This window comes from Panthera uncia (genome assembly GCF_023721935.1).
Source record: "Panthera uncia isolate 11264 chromosome B3 unlocalized genomic scaffold, Puncia_PCG_1.0 HiC_scaffold_1, whole genome shotgun sequence".
In the NCBI taxonomy this organism is placed as follows: Eukaryota; Metazoa; Chordata; class Mammalia; order Carnivora; family Felidae; genus Panthera; species Panthera uncia.
This window is the reverse complement of record NW_026057582.1, coordinates 20,835,707-20,854,700: the sequence shown is the minus strand read 5'-3', so window position 1 is coordinate 20,854,700 and position 18,994 is coordinate 20,835,707. Positions and strand designations below refer to the sequence as shown.

At 45.5% G+C, this 18,994-nt stretch overlaps 1 protein-coding gene across 3 annotated transcripts in view; it reads right to left on the bottom strand.

Annotated features, from left to right (window-relative positions):
• The window catches only part of STON2 (stonin 2), a 144,688-nt gene extending 126,652 nt beyond the window's left edge, over positions 1 to 18,036 (bottom strand). Inside the window, exons 1-2 of one of the 3 annotated variants that reach the window (XM_049612388.1) lie at positions 17,920 to 18,036; positions 7,326 to 7,579 (exon numbers count right to left, since the gene is read on the bottom strand). The gene's annotated coding sequence lies outside the window, so the exon portion shown is untranslated. The remainder of the gene's footprint in view (positions 1 to 7,325; positions 7,580 to 17,919) is intronic. The other 2 variants (XM_049612387.1, XM_049612389.1) reach the window with 2 other exon arrangements.
• Positions 18,037 to 18,994: the final 958 nt, after the last annotated feature.

The window sequence follows — 18,994 nt, the reverse complement described above, 5'->3', positions numbered from 1 at the left end:
TCATGCAGGCCAAGCCCGTCACTGTTAACTGTAATCATGGGAATATCTCAAACTCTCCAAACCTGAATTTTACCTAACAGTTTCAGAGAGTCCTATAGGGATAGAAAGAGATGCTGTATGTAAGATTTTCAGCACACTGAATAAAGAGTAGTTTACTATATTACTATTTCTACTAAGGATGAGTAGGAGTTAGCCTGGCAAGGAGACCAGGCAACAACTTGCTGATTTCATTCCTGTGGTCATGGCATTCAGGAAGTGAAAGTGGAAGGAAAGGAGAGACCTTAGAAATTTGGGGAAAAAAGGAAGTAGTGGTGTGAGCTTCAGCATGATGCAGGAAATGGCCCGGCCAGCAGGATGGGAGGTATTATTAGTTGGCCTGGAAATGCTTCGCAGGGACATTACACAGGACAACTCTGGGACTCCATTTGCAGATCTTCTACGTGAGCAATGTCCATGGAGGATGCGTGGCACAACCCATGTGGCTGAAGACAGCAACTGGCCTGGGCAGGTGCTCCAAGGGTCCTGCACCTTGGTCACCGCTGCCACATAGCTCCTCCCACTGTTGGTGTGTCCAAATCATCTGGGCTGCTTCTGTAAACAGAGCAGTAGCACAACCAGCACTGCCACCAACCCCTTTGGGCCACACGGAAACCATATCTAAAAGGGTCCAGTTGTGACAAGAGTATCTGGGATTATCCCAATCTATCAGTACAGTGGCAGCAACGTGGGACCTTCATTTTAGAAACTCCTGCCAAAAAAAAAAAAAAAGAAAAGAAACTCCTGCCAATGCTCCCTGTATCAAGAATGACAAAAATTAGAGGAAAATCAAGCTCCCGGCCACAGATCTCAAGCTTGGTGGGTGGCTCTAAATGAGGTTAGCTCAGTGCAGATTTGTCTAGAAAAACACAGAGCTTTATTCTCACAGAGCTAGAGGGCAAAGAGAAAAACTATTTCCCCATATTTCCCTCTTTCACAGAAATAGGACTTTCCTCCTGGGCTGCACTGCCAGTCCCCCTTAACTCTGTCCCGGCCACTGTAGTCTTCAGCATCCCTTCCCCCCAGAAGCCCTCACCAGCACTCCATCCCCTGGCACCCTAACACCCCCACAACACTGCGCTGCACAACTCTGGGAGGCACCATTCATGTACACACGATGTGAAGGGAACGGTGCCTAAGGGGATGCTGCCCCAATGCCTTCCCTAAGGGGAACGGTGTTCCCTAAGGCGAACGGTGCCTGGGGAATGCTGCCCCAATGCCTTCCCAGAGCTGTGCAATCCAGCAGCCCGTACTCATTCACCACTCACCCACGCTTAAGAAACAGCAGGGAGATGATAAATGTTTGGGAGAAAACCCTGACTGGGAAAGAAGATGGAAGTAAATATCTACAGCCATAGGGATCTCTGTGATTATTCTTCGTTCAACAGAACAAAAGAAACCACAGTGATAGGAAATACAATCCCACCTGGGTGATCAGGAGGATGACAGCTGAACAGAGGGCAGAGAAGGGCCTGCTAAGTATCCTAAGGAAAGGAGGAGGATGGGATTAATTGGCAGTGGAGGTGGGCAGAGAATTTTAATTGGGGGTATGCTGAGATTCGAGGATTGTGAAACAAAAGGGTAGATATAGAAAATGGAGGTCTGGAGCCTAGAGAAGTAAGAGGTAGAAAGTTAGATAAGAGACACACATACACACAACCCAAAAAAGAGGATACATGAAGCCAAGGAAAGGAACAGGTTACCAACCGAGGAAGAAGAAGACAAAAGAAGATGGCTGAGTCCTGCAGCGTGTCTTTATATATAGGAAAATGGGGAGGTGAGAAGGAAAAAAGGGGGCGCCCAAAGTGACAGAGCCAAATGTGAGAGAAGAGAAGAACCAGAGGCCATTGGGGTCATGAGAGAAAGAAAAGTCTCAAGAAGGTGGGTTTCTCTAGTGTCAAATGTTGTAGAGAGACATTACAGGCGCTTGGACGGTCACTGTCTGACCCTTCAGAAGGTTCACTAAAGTGACAGCTCCTTGAAGGATGGTCTGTGCCCTTTCTCACTGTATTCCCAATGCTCAGGACCAGCTACGCAGAAGGAAAGCAGCAAGTATTTGTGGAACAGAGTAAAGCAGCTGGACTAGAAGGCCTATTGTAAAGAGTTAATAATATACCATAATTACAGTTTAAAGTTTAATGACTCTTAATACAACTTTGTAAAGGAAGGCAAAAAATTACCTTTTTTTTTTTAACAGTGAACACTCTGTTAATCCCCATTACAAACTTCTATGGAGGAAGTACTTTTCTTTTTTACCTGGCATGAATTGAAACTCACCTCAGATAAGAAGCAAGAGATTTCCTGGGATCTCCGCTGCCACAAATTCTTTGAGTGACCACGGCAAAGTTGCAAAACCTTTCCGCTTTTGTTTCCACAAATGTATTAATTTGGGATTAATATAAACTTATTTGCAACCTTGAAAATACTTAAAAGACGGGAAACATATTTAACTAGTCTCAACCGTATGTGATTCTCACACATTGCACAAAATAAAATACCTAGCGGGTAACCGCTGCTTCCATGCAAGGGTTTTAGCATGCCTTTCCACCTGTTTCAACAAGTATAAAACTGGCCTGAGGTTTACCAAAAAAGCCCCTCCCGAAAACCCAATAAAACGTTTAAGGGCTAAAATATATATATCACCTTACATTTGTTTCCTATCCAGAGATTAACTCTCTCTCATTCTCAAATTGTACTGTGAAGACAGAATAACAACCATAGCAACTACCTTCTAACAGCTTACTCTGTAAGGCACTGTGCTAAGGGTCTTACAGGCATCGTCTTACCTGATCTCTACAACCACTCTAGGGGAATGTTATTGTTAATGCCTATTTCCAGATGAGGGAACAAAAGCTTGGATCAGCTAACTTTCTCAAAGCTACACACATTGGAAGTGGTGAAGGTAAGCTTTAAACCCAGAATGTATCACACATCCTCATGGGATCAATTTTCACAGCTGTATTGCTGACATTCAAAGATAGATGTCTGATGTGTTTTTTTTTTTTTTAATTAGAAGTATTTTTAAAAATAGGAAACCATGGAACAGATGGCTAGCCTACACAGGGACCAGATCCACAGGTTACAAATGATGGATCTTTTACTACTGATAGACCCATCTTCCCAGTTCCCCAAAATGAGGGCAGCCAGTGTTACAGAAAAAGAGAGAACAGGGGATGGAGGATTGAAGGCTCAGACTCCCAGTCATGCCCTGTCGGATCCATACCCTAGAGACCACCTGATCTGTAGTGTTCCTCCCTCTTCTTCTACCTTCACTGGCCCCCGTTTCTCTAGGGAAAAAGTGGTAAGTGTGAATGTGTCTTAGGCTGTGTGGCTTAGAAATGAGAGCCTGAGACCAAACTTCTAGGCCATTTTAGCAATCCCAGGAAGCTTGAGTTTAGAAAAAGAAGTGAGGGGGCGCCTGGGTGGCGCAGTCGGTTAAGCGTCCGACTTCAGCCAGGTCACGATCTCATGGTCCGTGAGTTCGAGCCCCGCGTCGGGCTCTGGGCTGATGGCTCGGAGCCTGGAGCCTGTTTCCGATTCTGTGTCTCCCTCTCTAGACTCTGTCCCTCCCCCGTTCATGCTCTGTCTCTCTCTGTCCCAAAAATCAATAAACGTTGAAAAAAAAAATAAAAAAAAAATAAAAAAAAAAAAAGAAGTGAGACAGCAAAATCAAATAACAAATGGGGCAGGACCAATCATGGCTTCACAATAAACAAAACTTCTCACTCAGTCATATGGGACACCCCCAAAGAGGCTGGTAGAGATTACAGCCTCCCAAAAGTTTCCATCAAATGGAGCGATACTCTGAGAGGGAAAATGTCTGCCATCACTTGACTCTCTCTTATTCCCCACTGGGCCAAGGTTCATTCCATGGTGACCCAACATCCCCCACACTTTTGGGGTGTATTGTCTTGCTCCTTCAGCAGCAAATGAGGAAGCTAGATCCCATACCTACAGGGTGGTGCTTCATCTGAGTCCAGAAGTGGTGGGAGTAAGCCCAACATGGCGTTGGATGGTAGAATGGTACAGTCCAGCAGAGCTGGTCACCAAGGCAACTGAGAAGGAAGTGGGGCTAAGAGAATTTCAGATGGTGTGTAAGAGGCAGCCAACAGAGGAAGGTTAAACCTAGAGACGAACCAGTACTGGTGTGAAATTTCACATTCACAGAAAGTGGAACAGATGATCTAATAAATCTCCTTGGACTGTGGGCTATTTGTGCTCCTCGATCTTCTGCAGGTTCTTAGAATTCTGACTGTCACAGGACATCATCCATTCTACAGTCATTCAGTAAGCATTTCTTCAGCATCTCCTATTGCTAGGCATGTCCTAGTGAAATTCTAGAGATAGAGAGAAGACTAAGAGAGAGAGAAGGAGACAGGCAAATAAACAGACAATCACAATACAGTGAACCCAACAGTGCCATTAGCACACAGAGGAGTGGCACCCAGTCCAATCTTGGGGTCAGTAAAGAATAACTGAGGGAAGGTGATACCTGGGAAGGGGCTTGAAAGATGAACAGAAATTAGTTGGGGGCAGGGAAAAGGGAGATTCCAAGCTGGCAGCATAGCATCTATAAGAATAAAACAGGACAATGCAACTTAATTAGAGGGTGCCATTTTACTTAGCCATGTTTAAACAGTTGTGTTAACACGCAAAACCAGTTTGGTACCAAAAAGTATGTGCAATAGACATCCCTGTCTCTCACATCATCCCCAGACCTCCTGCCTACCTAACCCATTCTTGAACATCACTCATCACTGACCTCAACCCCTGGAGTATGTATGAATCAGTGATGGGGTAGGATCTGGAGATACAAGTAAGGCATGGCGTGAGGTGAAGATGAGGCTAAGAAAAGAGGTTCAAGCTCAAGGACGACCTGAGATTTAGGGGTGGTATTAGGAATGGGGAGGAGGCAAGGATGGGGGTGATGCAGAGCTAGACTGTTTTGTACATGACTTAGAACCTTGAAGTGTGACAGTTTTTTTTATAAGTTCCCCAACTTAAAAACAGCTATAATAAAATGTGATACATTCATACAAAGTGTAGGAGATGAATGAAAGCATGTTGTGCTTTCTGAACTACAAGCAGCTCAGAGAAGAGAGAAGAGAGAAGAGAGAAGAGAGAAGAGAGAAGAGAGAAGAGAAGAGAAGAGAAGAGAAGAGAAGAGAAGAGGCTGGAAAGATGAGGAGTCAGAAGGGTCTTGTAAGCCATGCCAAGGTTGGGTTTTGGAGGGCAATGGAGATCAATTAAACAATTTTAAATGAAGAAATAATACGATTCAATCATATTTTAGGAAAATCATTCTGGAAGCAATGAGGAAGATGGACTGGAGGGTGGGAAGATCACCTAGTAATTATAGTGATCAGGCATTGCAAGATGAGGGATAAACAGGAGGGATGTTTTTTATGAGCCATTTAAAATGAAAGATCATCAAGACATGGGGATAAAGTCTATTTGAAGCTAATTTAGATTGAGGGAGGCAGTGATGTGGTCAGCGGATGAAAAAGATCTTTGGAAGACTGGATAGGTTTCTGGCCATTCACCGGTCTTCAGAAGGGCTTCATAGGGAAGAATGATTGAGGGGTGGTAGGGATATGATGAGTTCAGTTTTAAACCCAGTGAGTTTGATGCACCTGTTGGACAACCACAGAGACGTCTTAGGGCCTACTAAACAGGTCAAGAAGTCAGAAGAAGAGAGGTATTGATTATACAGATTAAAAGGTATTGGCAGCCAAGGGTTTGGAGGTCACCTAGAGAAAATGTGCAATGTGAGGAGAAACAAGAAGCAAGGGTGGGAAGGTCAACACTCATGTGTGGGGCACTGGATAAATGGCCACATGGCAGTTCACTCATTGTACATGTCTGCTCTCATCATCATCATGAAGGCCTGCACCGAATCCAGCCTTCCATTGCAGGAAAAATCAACCTGATTTGCTTAGAGCCCAGAGAAAAACCAGGTAAAAGAGGTATTAGTGTTCATTTCAACAAGCTAACTCTTCAGGTAATACAGAGTTAAGGGAACTCTGTGTGGGCTCAAGGACAACAGAAAGAGGAGAATAGGAAGCATTAGAACTGCAGGGATTGTGCACTTCTGGATTTCCAGCTTTCCAGCACTTGAAGAAGTGAAACCTTCCTCACCTTTCTTGCAGCACAGGCTTCTGTGGGTGCACCTGAGATGTGTCTATTTACACTAATACTTCAACTACAAACACATCATCCATTAGGAAGAGTTCTCTAGTTAGAGTCAAGGCCAAGATGTGTAACTCAAACTTGAACATCTCCCCCTAGAACTGGGTCTTAGCCTTTTTTTTCTTTTTTTTAAGCATGGCTCTCTGGATCTGAGGTACAATTTAAGCCAGAGACCCTCATCTCCGAGTAAATACACATACATGCAACATATTTAAAATTTCAGGTGCTTCACAGACACCTTTGCCAAAGTCCCTCCATGAATCCCCTAGGGCTCTCTGGACTCCCTGTTGAAAGCTCCACCCTAGAACAATTTATCTAGCTCATGTCACTTTCAGAATGTTCAAAACAAAACCAACTCATTCCAGAAGAGCACAGCAAAAGGAAGCCAGGCACTGTGGCTTCCACTGACCCTGAACTGATAATTCCTTACTTCCGTTTTCAGTAAGGCAGAGGATATCTCCTTCCCTTTTCTAAGAATCCCTGTCCTTGCCCCAACAAAATAGACCTCAGGCACAGAAACCAAAACAACGCAGCTGAACGCAAAAACTCAGGCCTCCGCAGTGGGCCTCGTGAGGAGCAGCTCCAAGGGCCCCAGGCTGACTGTGACATTATCCTCATGCAGCCATCCCCCTGTAAACAAGAAACATCCCTAGTTCATCTCTGCTGAGACAGGGGCAAGAGGGGGTCTCCAACCGCTGGGGATAGTGGCCAGGAATATAGCCACACTGGGTGGGCTTGGCACAGTGTGAGAGTCAAATAAATATCTGTTGCCTGAGTGCTGGCTCTGCTCTCCTAGAGCAGGGTCTTGGGTTTTGATGGGTGACAGGTATGGCTGACACCCAGTACATTCTTGAAGATTGTAAATTTAGACAGCAGGTAAGTTAGGAAGTGTTACAACTTATAGGGCAAAATAATCCTGTTATAAAATGCAAGGAACTCAGCACCTTTAAATGGCACCTTTAAACCCATCTCCACACTCCCAGTAAATTTCCCTCTTTTGCATCTATTTTTTGCATTATTTATATATATTTTATTATAAAAGGAACACACTCTCACTAAAGAAAATTTGGGAAATATAGAAAAGTATAACCACCACTTACTTCTAAAATGATGTGATTTATTTCATCATTTGCATGTACCTTTTCAGCTTCCCAGGGACACTTGCATTGTTCAAGGGTGAGGCGTTCCTTTTTGGGGGGAGGGGGGCTGTCACCACAGACAAATGGGACAGGATCCTTTGACCTTGTGACTCTCTGGGCTCTCACCTCGTGGCCAAGAATTATTTATTCTATTGTGTTTTCCAAGTTGATGGAAATTTCCCACCATTTATGCCTATTCTCTTCACTTCCTCAACCTGAAAGACCAGAAAGAAAAATTTAATCACTGGAAGCTCTTTCCTATTATTTTTTCTGCTTCGGTATTTCGAATGTTTTCTTTCAGCCCTCACACCACCCACCGCCATCTGGAGAGGTTTTCTCAAAAATTCTAGCAGGGATTTAGAAACCAACCACACCGTTACATGTATTTGGTCCTGCCACCACTAATAGCTGTATTTCTTTTGGTGAATGTCTCACTGACAGTAACTCTTGCAAAACAGAAAAGCCACAAGTTCAAAGCATATAAACCACAAATGCAAACACAGCAGACATGCTAATTAAAGAATCCAGAGAAGAGACTTCAGAATTTGATTTCCCCTGCCTCTGGATTCTTATGTAGCTTTGAGAGGGAGACTTTTTAAAAAATAGATTCAGAATCATCTTATTTGCTGAGAGAAATCAAGTGTCTCAAATACTTTCTCCAACCAAGTGTAAAACTGGAATTTAAAACAGTAAGGGAGAGGGGAACCTGGGTGGCTCTGTTGGTTAAGCATCTGACTTTGGCTCAGGTCATGATCTTGTGGTTCGTGGGTTTGAGCCCTCCGTTGGGCTCTGTGCTGACAGCTCAGAGCCTGGAGCCTGCTTCGGATTCTGTGTCTCCCTTTCTCTCTGCCCCTCCCCAGCTTGTGCTCTGTCTCTTCCTCTCAAAAATAAATAAACATTAAAAATTAAAAAAAAATGTAAGGGAGGATCAGTTAGTTTACTAGAGAAGTGAGAACCTTCTCACCTGCCTCACAGTGGTAAAGAGCACATATGAGGTTAGCGTATGTGATGTTGAAATACCGTCATTGCTAGGATATCCATTTTCTTCTGTGTTTCGCTTTTCTCTGAATGCTTGTGTATCTGGGATTCATGTACCAACTGCCATATACACGGGCCAGTCTTGATTTCTGGATGCAGTGTTTCAGTTATGCTTTCAGGGAAAGCATAAATGACTGACATATGTGTGTGGAATTTATTGTAGTATCTTCTTGACCTCTTTTACTTTTAATAAGAACAAAAAAAATAGTAGCAGTATGGGTTAAATTAAAATGTGGCTTGCAATTCAGGGGAAATTCAAAGAGCTTTAAAAATGTGTGAGCTGTTACCGCTCCTTACTTCCAAACACTCTGGCACGAACAGTGAGAATTTTACAATGATCAAACGATTAACAGCTTCATAGCACTGATACAGCTGCACTCACTGAACCCCTCAAACCCCCGAGATGGGAGTTTTTACTACCAGTTCCCATCTCCAGATAAGGAAACTGAGACTCTGATGGTAAGTAGCTTGCCCAAGGGCACAAAGGTAGGAAGAGGTCAAGTGGTATCTAACCCTAGTTTATTGACTCAGAAGTCCAAGCATTATAGAGCTCGAATGATAAACTATCCAAAGCGAATGCCAGCATCAAATGGGTCCACACTTCATTTCCCTCTAGCAAGCCAAGAAAGCAAACCGGAAAAGTAGAGCTGGCTTGACTTTTCCACTAGAGCTGGAAGGCCCCCAGGTTCAGCTCCAGAGCCCCTTCTCTTCTTGGTCTAATTTAATCCCTTCACGAATTTAACTCTCATCTATAGCCAAGGACCCCTACATCGATGTGTCCAGCCCTGACCTCTCACCTGATGCCCACTGAGTGCCTTCACGACAGCGTTTAATAGGCCTCTCAAAGGTCACATATCCATGACTGGATAGCGACGCTCCCTCCAAAGCTGCTCTACCAGAAGCCTTCTGCATCCAACGTGATGGCAGTTTATCTTGGCAGTGGCGTTGGTCACAACATCAAGTCATCCTAGACTCCTCTCTTCTTCCTACATGGTTTCTCTCATGTTCATTTTAGGCAGCGGACAAATAGATTTCTCCTATGCTTCTTTAAAACAGCAAGTTCCCCTAGTACACATAGTAAGACTTCATTTGCATACAACTCAGCAGGAGCACCTTTCCCAAAGCAGTTAGGTGAGCTTCATCCACCATAGCACTGCCTACCCGAGTATAGCGATGTCCACCTACCGTTTTTTTTTTTTTTTTTTTACGTGCTATTATGTAACACTTCCTGTCTCCCACACAGTGGTCTCAAAGTGCTTTACAGCTAATTAGCGCTAGAGAATTCATGTAATCCTCATAAGAACTCTCTGAAGTAGACACCACTATTCTCTTTCAGTAGATAAGGAAACGAAGATACAGGGAGATTAACCAGCTTGCCCAACACCACACGATTCAAACCTGGACAGCTGAGCTCTGGTGTGCATGCTCTTAACCACTTCACCATGCTCCATCCATGAAACATACTTTTTCCTCTAAGTACAGAAAGGAACCTATACTCTTATCTTGCTTTCTTATGGCCGGGGCCCACCTCTGCCAAGTTCCTGGCCAGGACTGACTGCACTTTCTCTGTCCTCTTCACAGGAAAGTGGCCACTAAATGACAAGAGACCAAAGCCCCTTGTCCCATGAGCACTGGGCTGTGACCAGCCAAGTCATCTAGCTGAATCTGAGATATGACAGCACATGACCCTGCCTCCTTGGAACTGCCTCCCCAAGGCCTGCTCAGGGATCAGGAACTGAACACCAACCAACAGCAGAGCATGAGAGCTCCAGGGCCTCTGAATGTGATGGATGGTGTGGCTGGAGGGGCTGCTTCAGAGGATACTGCCCACCTGGGCCAATTAGGCTGTTGGTGAGTGACTGGGATGTGCTGAATGTACTCAAATAGATGCCCCCAAAAGACCCCCCTTTTAGATGTTACTTTAATACCAAAAATATTAAGGAGAAAGAAATAGATAAGAGAAGCAAGTGTGCTTCAACAGCCCTGTTGACAGTGAAGCCACGGAGCAAAAACAAGGACAGTTCTTCTGGCAGGATCTCTGTGGGTGTGCCCGGAGTGCACAGACCGCCCCCCACCCCTTAACTCTTTAGAGGACTTTTCCTTCTGTTTCCAGATAGAATAGTGACTAAGGGCACAGCTTCTAGAACTGAGAGATTAAGAGGTGGGGTCAAAGCCCTATCTCCACCACAACCTCCGACAGATTACTTACCCTTGCAGATACTACTAATGCCCCACCTCACAGAGTTGAGGCGGAAATTCAAATAATGTGGAGTAAAATGCTAGCAGAAGACCTGGGACACAGTAAGACCCCATGAATGATGGCTACTTATGGTAATTTTGATAATCTCAATAATAAAAGTTGTTCACACTTTTCAAGTGTTTAGAGGGTTAAGTGAAGGGAAATGTAGGGACAAGGAATGACGCAGAGAAAAATTAATACTTTATGTTTGGCAAGGGTGGGAAAATACAATAGGAAAACTATATTTGTGACAGCTATGTTTTGTTTTTTTTTTAATGTGTGACAGTTCACACATTTAAATAACATTTAACTGAGTAAGCTCACTGACTATGGATCACCCTAACCTTACCCACTTCACTATGGTATTATATTCTTTCTTCTTTAAAAACTTAAGTCGAAAAAGACAGACAAATATGTTGTTTCTAAAGCAAACAGAGGAATAAAATCTGTTTTCATTTAAAGCATCTCACTTTTTTTTTTTTTTTTAAGCAATTAGCTAACTTCAAAGGGCAACCAATGCAGTGATTCTATCAAGCTGGCAAGGGTCTGGTGTCTCACTTCAAAGTTTAGGCAGATTGAAAGCCACTGATAGACCTGCTATACTGGCTGGCATCTGGCATGAAAAGTGCTGAGAATACCAATTCATTCAGATGGTGTGTGTGCACAGACCCACAGCACTAAAACGGTACCTCTTTCAATGAGAGCCCCTGTTAAGCCTGAAAGAGAAGGGTGTAATCATCCCACCTCCAAATTAAAATTAATGAGGGTCATTGGGATTAAGGCTGAGGGTCTCTACGGGATAAAAGAGTGATGGAGAAAGTCCTAATTGGATGGAAGGGTCCCCAAGTGCTTAGTGAATATCTGTAAAGCAACTTAAGCTGGACACCAGGGGAGGTGGGACCAATGAGCACAGAAGTGCCAGGGGATACCTGCACGACTTTAAACAAGCTGCTTGACCTTCCCAGGTCACCTTGCAAGCGGAGTGAGACCAACCGCCTGCCAGTTTGACAGAGTTTATGATAGGATTAAATTTTATTTATAAAGAGGTTTGACATTCTTAGCTCCAAAGTGCTCTCCTATTAACAAAGTGAACACGTTAAGAGGACAAATTAGAGTCCAGAGTACTCATTTGCTAACAAATCACCAGATGGCTTCATTTTTCAGGAGGTGACACAAGCCATCAGAATATTGGAATTAGACAATCAGATGGCAGTCAAGAAAGGAAGACTTTAAGAAGCTGTCTACCTCAGACTTCTCTGTCCTCTTCTACTTGACTCCTTTGCTCTAGAAGTCTAGCCACAGGCCTGGAACAAGCTTGTGTGGACCGTCAGAGCCATGGTTCGCTGAGGTCCATTCCCTAAAACCTGATGTGCCCACCTAAACTCCATTTCTACTTCCAATCCAATGCAACTGCTCCTCCGTGAACCTTCCCAGCCTAGCAACACCTCAGAAAGATTCTGTCTCTGAATTCACAGCTTGCAGTGCCCCCTTTAATTATATGGCTGGCCCCACTATTATTTGACTACTATTAATTCTGTATAAATGTTATGCCCTTTCACTCCCAGATTAGAGGCTGTGTCCAAAGAATAAGCATTACACTTCTCTGAATTCCTCACATCTTCCTCAGAACCTTGCACCCAGAAGATACCCAATGCCATTCCTGTGAAACCACCTTCCAAAGATTTTACTGGGCCATTAGCAATCTGCAAAGTAGCTTCACACTCATGATCACACTGCACAAAGAACAATAAGCTTCTCTTAGCTGTTACCTGTTAGTGAGGCTACCTCAGAGCATAAGTCTGGGTTAGTTTGAGGCCAGCTGGGATGATGGGAGTGGACACAACGAACAGAAAATTCAAAGGACTTTAAGTTTTCAATCCTGCCCTTCCACCATCTGTCTATAGAATTTTGGCCAACTGTTTCTCAGTAATCACGATTCAGAAAAATGACAGTGCAAGAAACCTACCTCTTGAAACTGCTAGAGATGTGAAAATATACATATATATATATTACATTTAACATTTATTAAATACAAACATATAGACAGGATACTATTTATGTAGTGGTTTAATGTGTATTTTTTTTAAATATCAAATTCCTGGATAAATGCTATCCAATGGGGAAGAGTAACACTTTCTAGTGAATATATTCAGCATTTTAGATCCCTCCTGGCTAGTTTAAGTCCCTTCCCTCACTGGCTCTCACTCAGGCCTAGGGTTTTGTCTGCTACATCTTTTGCAACTTTATTTTTTTTAATGTTTTATTTATTTTTGAGAGAGAGAGAGAGCAGGGGAGGGGCAGAGAGAGGGGGTGACAAAGGATCCAACGGGGATCGCTGACAGCAGCAAGCCTGATGTAGGTCTCAGGAACCATGAGATCATGACCTAAGTCGAAGTCAGACACCTAACTGACAGCTATCCAGGTGCCCCACAACTTTAGATCAAGTTTCCTGGAGACCTGAGACCGAGGGAGCTACAGGGTTCCACTACAGAGCTGACCAAGGGAAGGCCACGTCTGCAGGAGGAAGTGAAACAGTTGATTTTCCAAAATTACCTGGAGAGGGAATCAGACCAACAGAGATGGCCTCAGGCCTCCTGGCCAGAGGTCATGGTTCCAAATTTTCTCATCCACCTCTGGAGGTATGCAGAACCCTAGGGAATTCTCTTGTTTCAAAAAGCACACCTTTTAGGTGTGAATTGTCAAATCTCAATTAGGAAAAAGGGTCTTTTCAAATATTACTCATTTCATTTTATAGCTCGGGCCTACCATGACATTTCTTGTTTTATACAAATTTCCTATGCGTATTTCTAAGATAGTGTATCCACGTCTCAATGGATCATTTTAGACTCACACCACCTTGAAACAAATACTGTAACCTGCTGGCCAGCACTCAAAATGTTGACTCTGAAAGTATTTCATGTATTCACACAGTGTGGGCAGGTATATCACTGATTATCTGTACCCGGGTAGAGTCGAAACTTTTTCCACATCTAGAATTGAGAAAAAAATAGTAAAAAGAAAACAAACGCTCATTATGTTCTATTTCTTGTGTCATGTTGTACACGCCAACATATTTTCTCCTTAACGTCCATTCTTGGAATGTTCTCTCATTACAGGAGTGGTGAGTCACAGTGAAAGGAATTGATGGGACTCGCTCCACCCATTAGCATAAGCTAAACTATGGACATCTTGAGTTCTCAGGGGGTTAGTTATCTTGGGAGGGTTGATCACAATTTGCATGATCATATGGTACAGATGTGTATTCATGAAGATGACCTCAAGTGAAGCAAGAAATTTCTCGGTCTGACTATTTTACAATTCAGCCAAACATCCACCCAGTGGGCAAACCCCAGTTCCAAAAGAAATTAAAACTGGGAGGACAAGAAGTGTGATGGATCAGAGACTGGAATACGCTGAGCTGACAAACTTAAGTGAGAGGGCTGGAGCCAGACAAAAGGGTGTGTGCTCAATGACATGCTGGATGGTGGGGGGGTGGGGCAAAATTACAAAAGGAGGGGATAAAGTAGCACTTGTATGTTTCTTCTATGAATCCAAGCTCCTTTCATGTCCTTACTATGAGAATTATATCTGCAATTTAATATAAACCTAGAGACTCAGTCACTCTTACAGACCCCAATGCCACTGCCAGCCTTCAGCAAATCTGCCAAATGGAGAATGCTGAGACCTTCCAGACTTCTTCCCCGTTCCATTAGGCCCTTCTATTCAGGCCTTTCCCTCAACCACATTTGGGGGTGGGGGGTGCTCAAGTGAGCAAGGAGCAGAGAGAGAATCCCACAAGGGGCAGAGAGAGAAAGAGAGAGAGTAGTGGGGCTCGTGCTCCCCCGAAGTGGGTGAGCTCACCCACTATGGGACTCGAACTCACAAACTGTGAGATCATGACCTGAGCAAAAGTCAGATGCTTAACAACTGAGCCACAAGGTGCCCTCCTCAACCACATCTTAATTTCTCCCTTTAGTTCAGTGGTTTTTGGACTGGCAGCATCAGCATCACCTGAGCACTTGTCAGAAATGCTAACTCCCAGGTGCCACCCCAGATCTATTAAGAAACTCTGGCGGTGTGACCCACAAATCTGTGTTTTCTCAAGGGCTCTAGGTGATTCTGAGGCACACTAAAGTTTGAAAACTGCTGCTTTAGATGATACCATAAAATACTTCAGGATGAAGGAGCATATACATTTTAAGAGAGGACAAAGGAGAATCATTCAAGTGCCCAGGGAATAATTTTCTGACAGTTGAATCTCGAGTCATGTGAAAGATAGTGAGGGAGATTTGAGGCTGCTGAATTCGTTGGGGCACTTACCATCTTTACCTTTTAATCCCACCTATTTTGGTCTTCTCCCCACATTGCCACTAGAGACATGTGTTTGGCCTGAAAAATCTGACCATGTCAAACCCCAACTTAAAACCCTCAATGGCTGCTCCCTGCCCATAGGATAAAGTCCCAGCACATGACCCAGGGCCCTTCATCACCTGCCTCCGGGCCACCTCCCTTGCCCTGTTTCCTTCTGCACTTTCCCTCCTACTCAGCCATTCTTCACTGTCTGCAGGAGGCTTAGACTCCCCCTTACCACTGACATTGGGTCTGCCTGTGTGACTTACCTTGGCCAACAGCAGGAGAGTTGAAGTGATGTCTGCTATCTCTGAGCAGGTATTAAGTGCCATATTTTTGTTTTATCACATTCTCTTTTTTCCCCTTCCCATAAATGAGATCAGTATTGCCCCAGGAAGAGGCTGTTTCTTAAGCCTCTGGGGATCTCAGAAGGAACCAGATAAGGAGCAGAACCACAACTAACCTACACTGGACATGCAGCAATCGTGACAAATACACCTCAGTTGTTGTAAGCCACTGAGATTTGGGAATTATTTGTTATTTTGCCTAAGCTGACCATTATAGCACATTGGATCTCCCATATCCCCTCTGCCTGGAATGTCTCTCTCCTCTGCTCTACCTTTCCTTCCAATCCCACCTCAATCCTATCTGCATAAGAGACCTGCTCATCATTCTTCACTCAGCTCAGGTGTCATCTCCTCAATCAAGTCTTTTTTATTCCCAGATATAACCGATCAACTCTCACCTGTAGGATCCCTTTTGAATGCTACAGACCAGTAACTATGTCCTTGGAACTTTGCTGGGGACTTTCCATTTATTAGCACTATCCTTACAACAACTCCTCTCTTAAATAAATAAATAAATAAATAAGCCCTCGTTTTACAGAGTGGGAGACTCTGGCACAGAAAAGCAAAGCGACTTGTCCAGGTTTCCCAGCCATCAGCCACAGAGACAGAGTTTTCACCAAGTGTGGGTATGGCTCTGATTGTAGCAATCTTTCCTGTGCCCCACTCACCTCCCTCCCTCCTCTATCAGCAAGCTTTCATATCCTCCCACTGTGGTGGTGAGAGTAAAAGTCTCCTTATCCACAACTAAAAGGTTGTGGAATTAATTTGACACTTGAAAGACTTGCATCTGGAAGTGGGCTTCTTACCCCCTGAGAAGATAATCACTTTCTCTAAGTGGATGGATTTATTCGAAGGCTCCTGGCAAGTAAATGCACTGGAGCCTTTGGAGAACTGGGGCATTCTGTCTGTACCTTTCCCAGGTAGTGTGGTGTGTTAAGACAGGTAGATTCCCACTGACATTGCCCTTGGGAACCTGTGGGAAGGTCCTTTTGGGTTTGCCACAAGGTAGGAGGTTAAGTAGCAGAGGGTTCAGAATTCCAAGCAAGTTGGCTACATATAGATATTTTAAGTAAATGAACAAGGAAAAGAAAACGAGGATAATAAAGTGACACAGTGGCAAAGAATTGAACCAGACCACCCAAGTCAGACACCAAAATAACTGCCTAAAGTAGGAACTGCAATTTTAGGTTTCTGTGAGCTGCTGGCATTTTGTTGTGTGGTTGAGCTTTTTATTTGTTTTTCTCATCTTCCCCCTCTCTTTAAAGTTGTTTCAGGGAGGAGTTTGGAAAGTATAAGAACCTTCAAGTCCTCCCCCATCAGCCATATTAGTGAAAGATAAGCATTCAACAAAACACCAAGATATTCTTCTCACACAACATTCATAACAACTTTTTCAGGGTTTGCAAAGCTTTTCTCAGTTACTTGTTGGAATCCATTTATCTCTCTCACCATTCCAATGGAGTTTTGTGTTTTTTTTAATTCCCTCAAAGGACATTATTACATTTAAATGATACCATCGGTAACATTAATAATAGCATTTTTCCCCTTCGAGTTTAGAAAGCTGTTCAGAGCTCCAAATGGTCACTGGGCCAGTGAGAACACGTCTGACTTACTCTTTAAAAAACCATCCACTCCGTATAACAAATAATAAGAGCCAGCATTTACTGGGTACTCAGTGTTGTGCTCAGTGTTTTTTGGGCACTGGTTTATTTAATCCTCAAAACAAGGCTATCAAGCAGGTGCAACCATTTATGGCCACTTTACAGATTAAGAGAGTGAGGCACATAAGAGCATGAAGGACCTGCCTGAGAGAAAGGGTGTCTTTCCCTTTCAGAGGTCAGTAGCTGCACAAGACGACAGTTAATGATTCACCCACAGCCCTCGGGGAGCTCCTTTCAGTAAGGGCAACATAGGCACATTCTCTCGGTGTCTCTGTCTCTATCTCTATCTCTCATCTTCAACTCTTCCTCACCCAGCGAGAGGCGGGTGTCCAGCAAATTGCTTGGCAATACACAGAGGAAACTCCATCCAAAGCCCGGGTCTGCTGGGTCCAGGCCGCCTCTGGGCGCTGTCCAGCGGGCAGCGCGCCTGAGTGACCAGGCTGGGGTCCTGTCTCCGACACCCCGAAGGTGGGGCGGAACGCCAAGGCCGGGATTTCGAGCCGTGGGGGGGAGGGGTGGGAAAGTCACCGTCCCCAGGGACACCTGTTGTCGCCTTGGGCCAACGAAGACGTCGCGGGGACTCACATCTCAGGGAGGACACCCGTCTGCAGTGTCCGCGTACGGGAGCGGGGGTCGCAAGTGTCTTCCCCCACCCCCACCGCCCCTTCTCCGCCTTAGGCGGGCTCACCTCACCCCCTCCCACCCCTGGACGCCGGCAGCCAGTGGAAATGTCGCGCCTCCGCGGGGCTCCGGCCGAGGCACGCGCGGAGGCGTGGGGACACGCGGGGCGAGGGGCAGCCCCCGCGGCGCTAGGACCTCGCGGCCGGCCCGCCCCCACCCCCACCCCTCGCCGGCTCCACCTGCGGAGCCCCTCCGGCAGGGCACGCTGGCCCTCCACGGCGGGGCGCGGGCGCGGTTACCTGCGACGCCGCCCGCAGGGTCCCAAGTGTCGGCCGGAATGTCGCCACGGCAGAGCCCGCTGGGCTGGCCCGGGGATCCTCGCCCAGCCCCACTGCTCCCGCTGCCCTCCCTCGCGGCCGCAGCGCCGCCGCCGGCTCCCGACTCTCTAGGCTCGCTCCGCGCCCGCCGGCTCCTGGCTCCTCTCCCGCAGCTCCTGATTGGCCGCGGCGCGCGCCCGAGCCGCGCCCTGATTGGGCAGCCGGGAGCCGGGGCGGGGGGACGGACCCGGCGCCGCCTGGACCTGCTCTGGGTGCCCCCGGCGCCACTGCTTCGCGTCCCCGCTGCACCTCGCGGCCGCGATCCAGACGCCGAACCCGGGATCCTGCCCTCTGCGCCGAGGGGTGTCGGTTGTCCAGGCACCGGGCGGAGCGGAAAGTGGCACGAGTAGCAGGGGGGTGACGGGGAGCGGGTATCGCCTTGGAGTCTCTCCTACACCCCCTGCCAAGGCTGGACTCCTACATGCGGTTTTGACCTCGTGTTTACTCTTACAGTTTTTACTATAAAAAGGTCATAGGACGCAAGACAGTGGCTTGTAAACAGTGGGCGCCAAAATGTGTTTGTGGTCTTAGGTTGGGCTTGATGCATAATCTTTATGCAGTCCAACTAGAGTTCGCGAAAGGGAAGCAACTTGTGCGAGGTCCTCGTCTTGTCAACAAATTAGTAAGAGCGAGAAAAATGGTGACACAGATCTTCACTTACAAGGAACTTAATACCTAACTAAGGAGATGGGGCTGAATAATAATGGTAATAGTAATTATAATAATAATGATGACCCTAACGTTTTCATGGCTGTTATTATTTGCCGGGCACTTTTCTAAGTGCTTTACATATATTAATACAGAAATACAGGAAACAGCTGACATAAGGATGTCCACATGTCCTGTGAAACGTGTGGACAAGTGACATAAGTTCTGAGTGTGAGAGGTTTTTATCCGGAAGACACCCCAGCAGTCATTCCACAACACAGTGAAAAGGCACAAATTAGAACGGAAAGAGAGCATTGGGATTTAAAATTGTTCCATCTTCGGAGCTGGA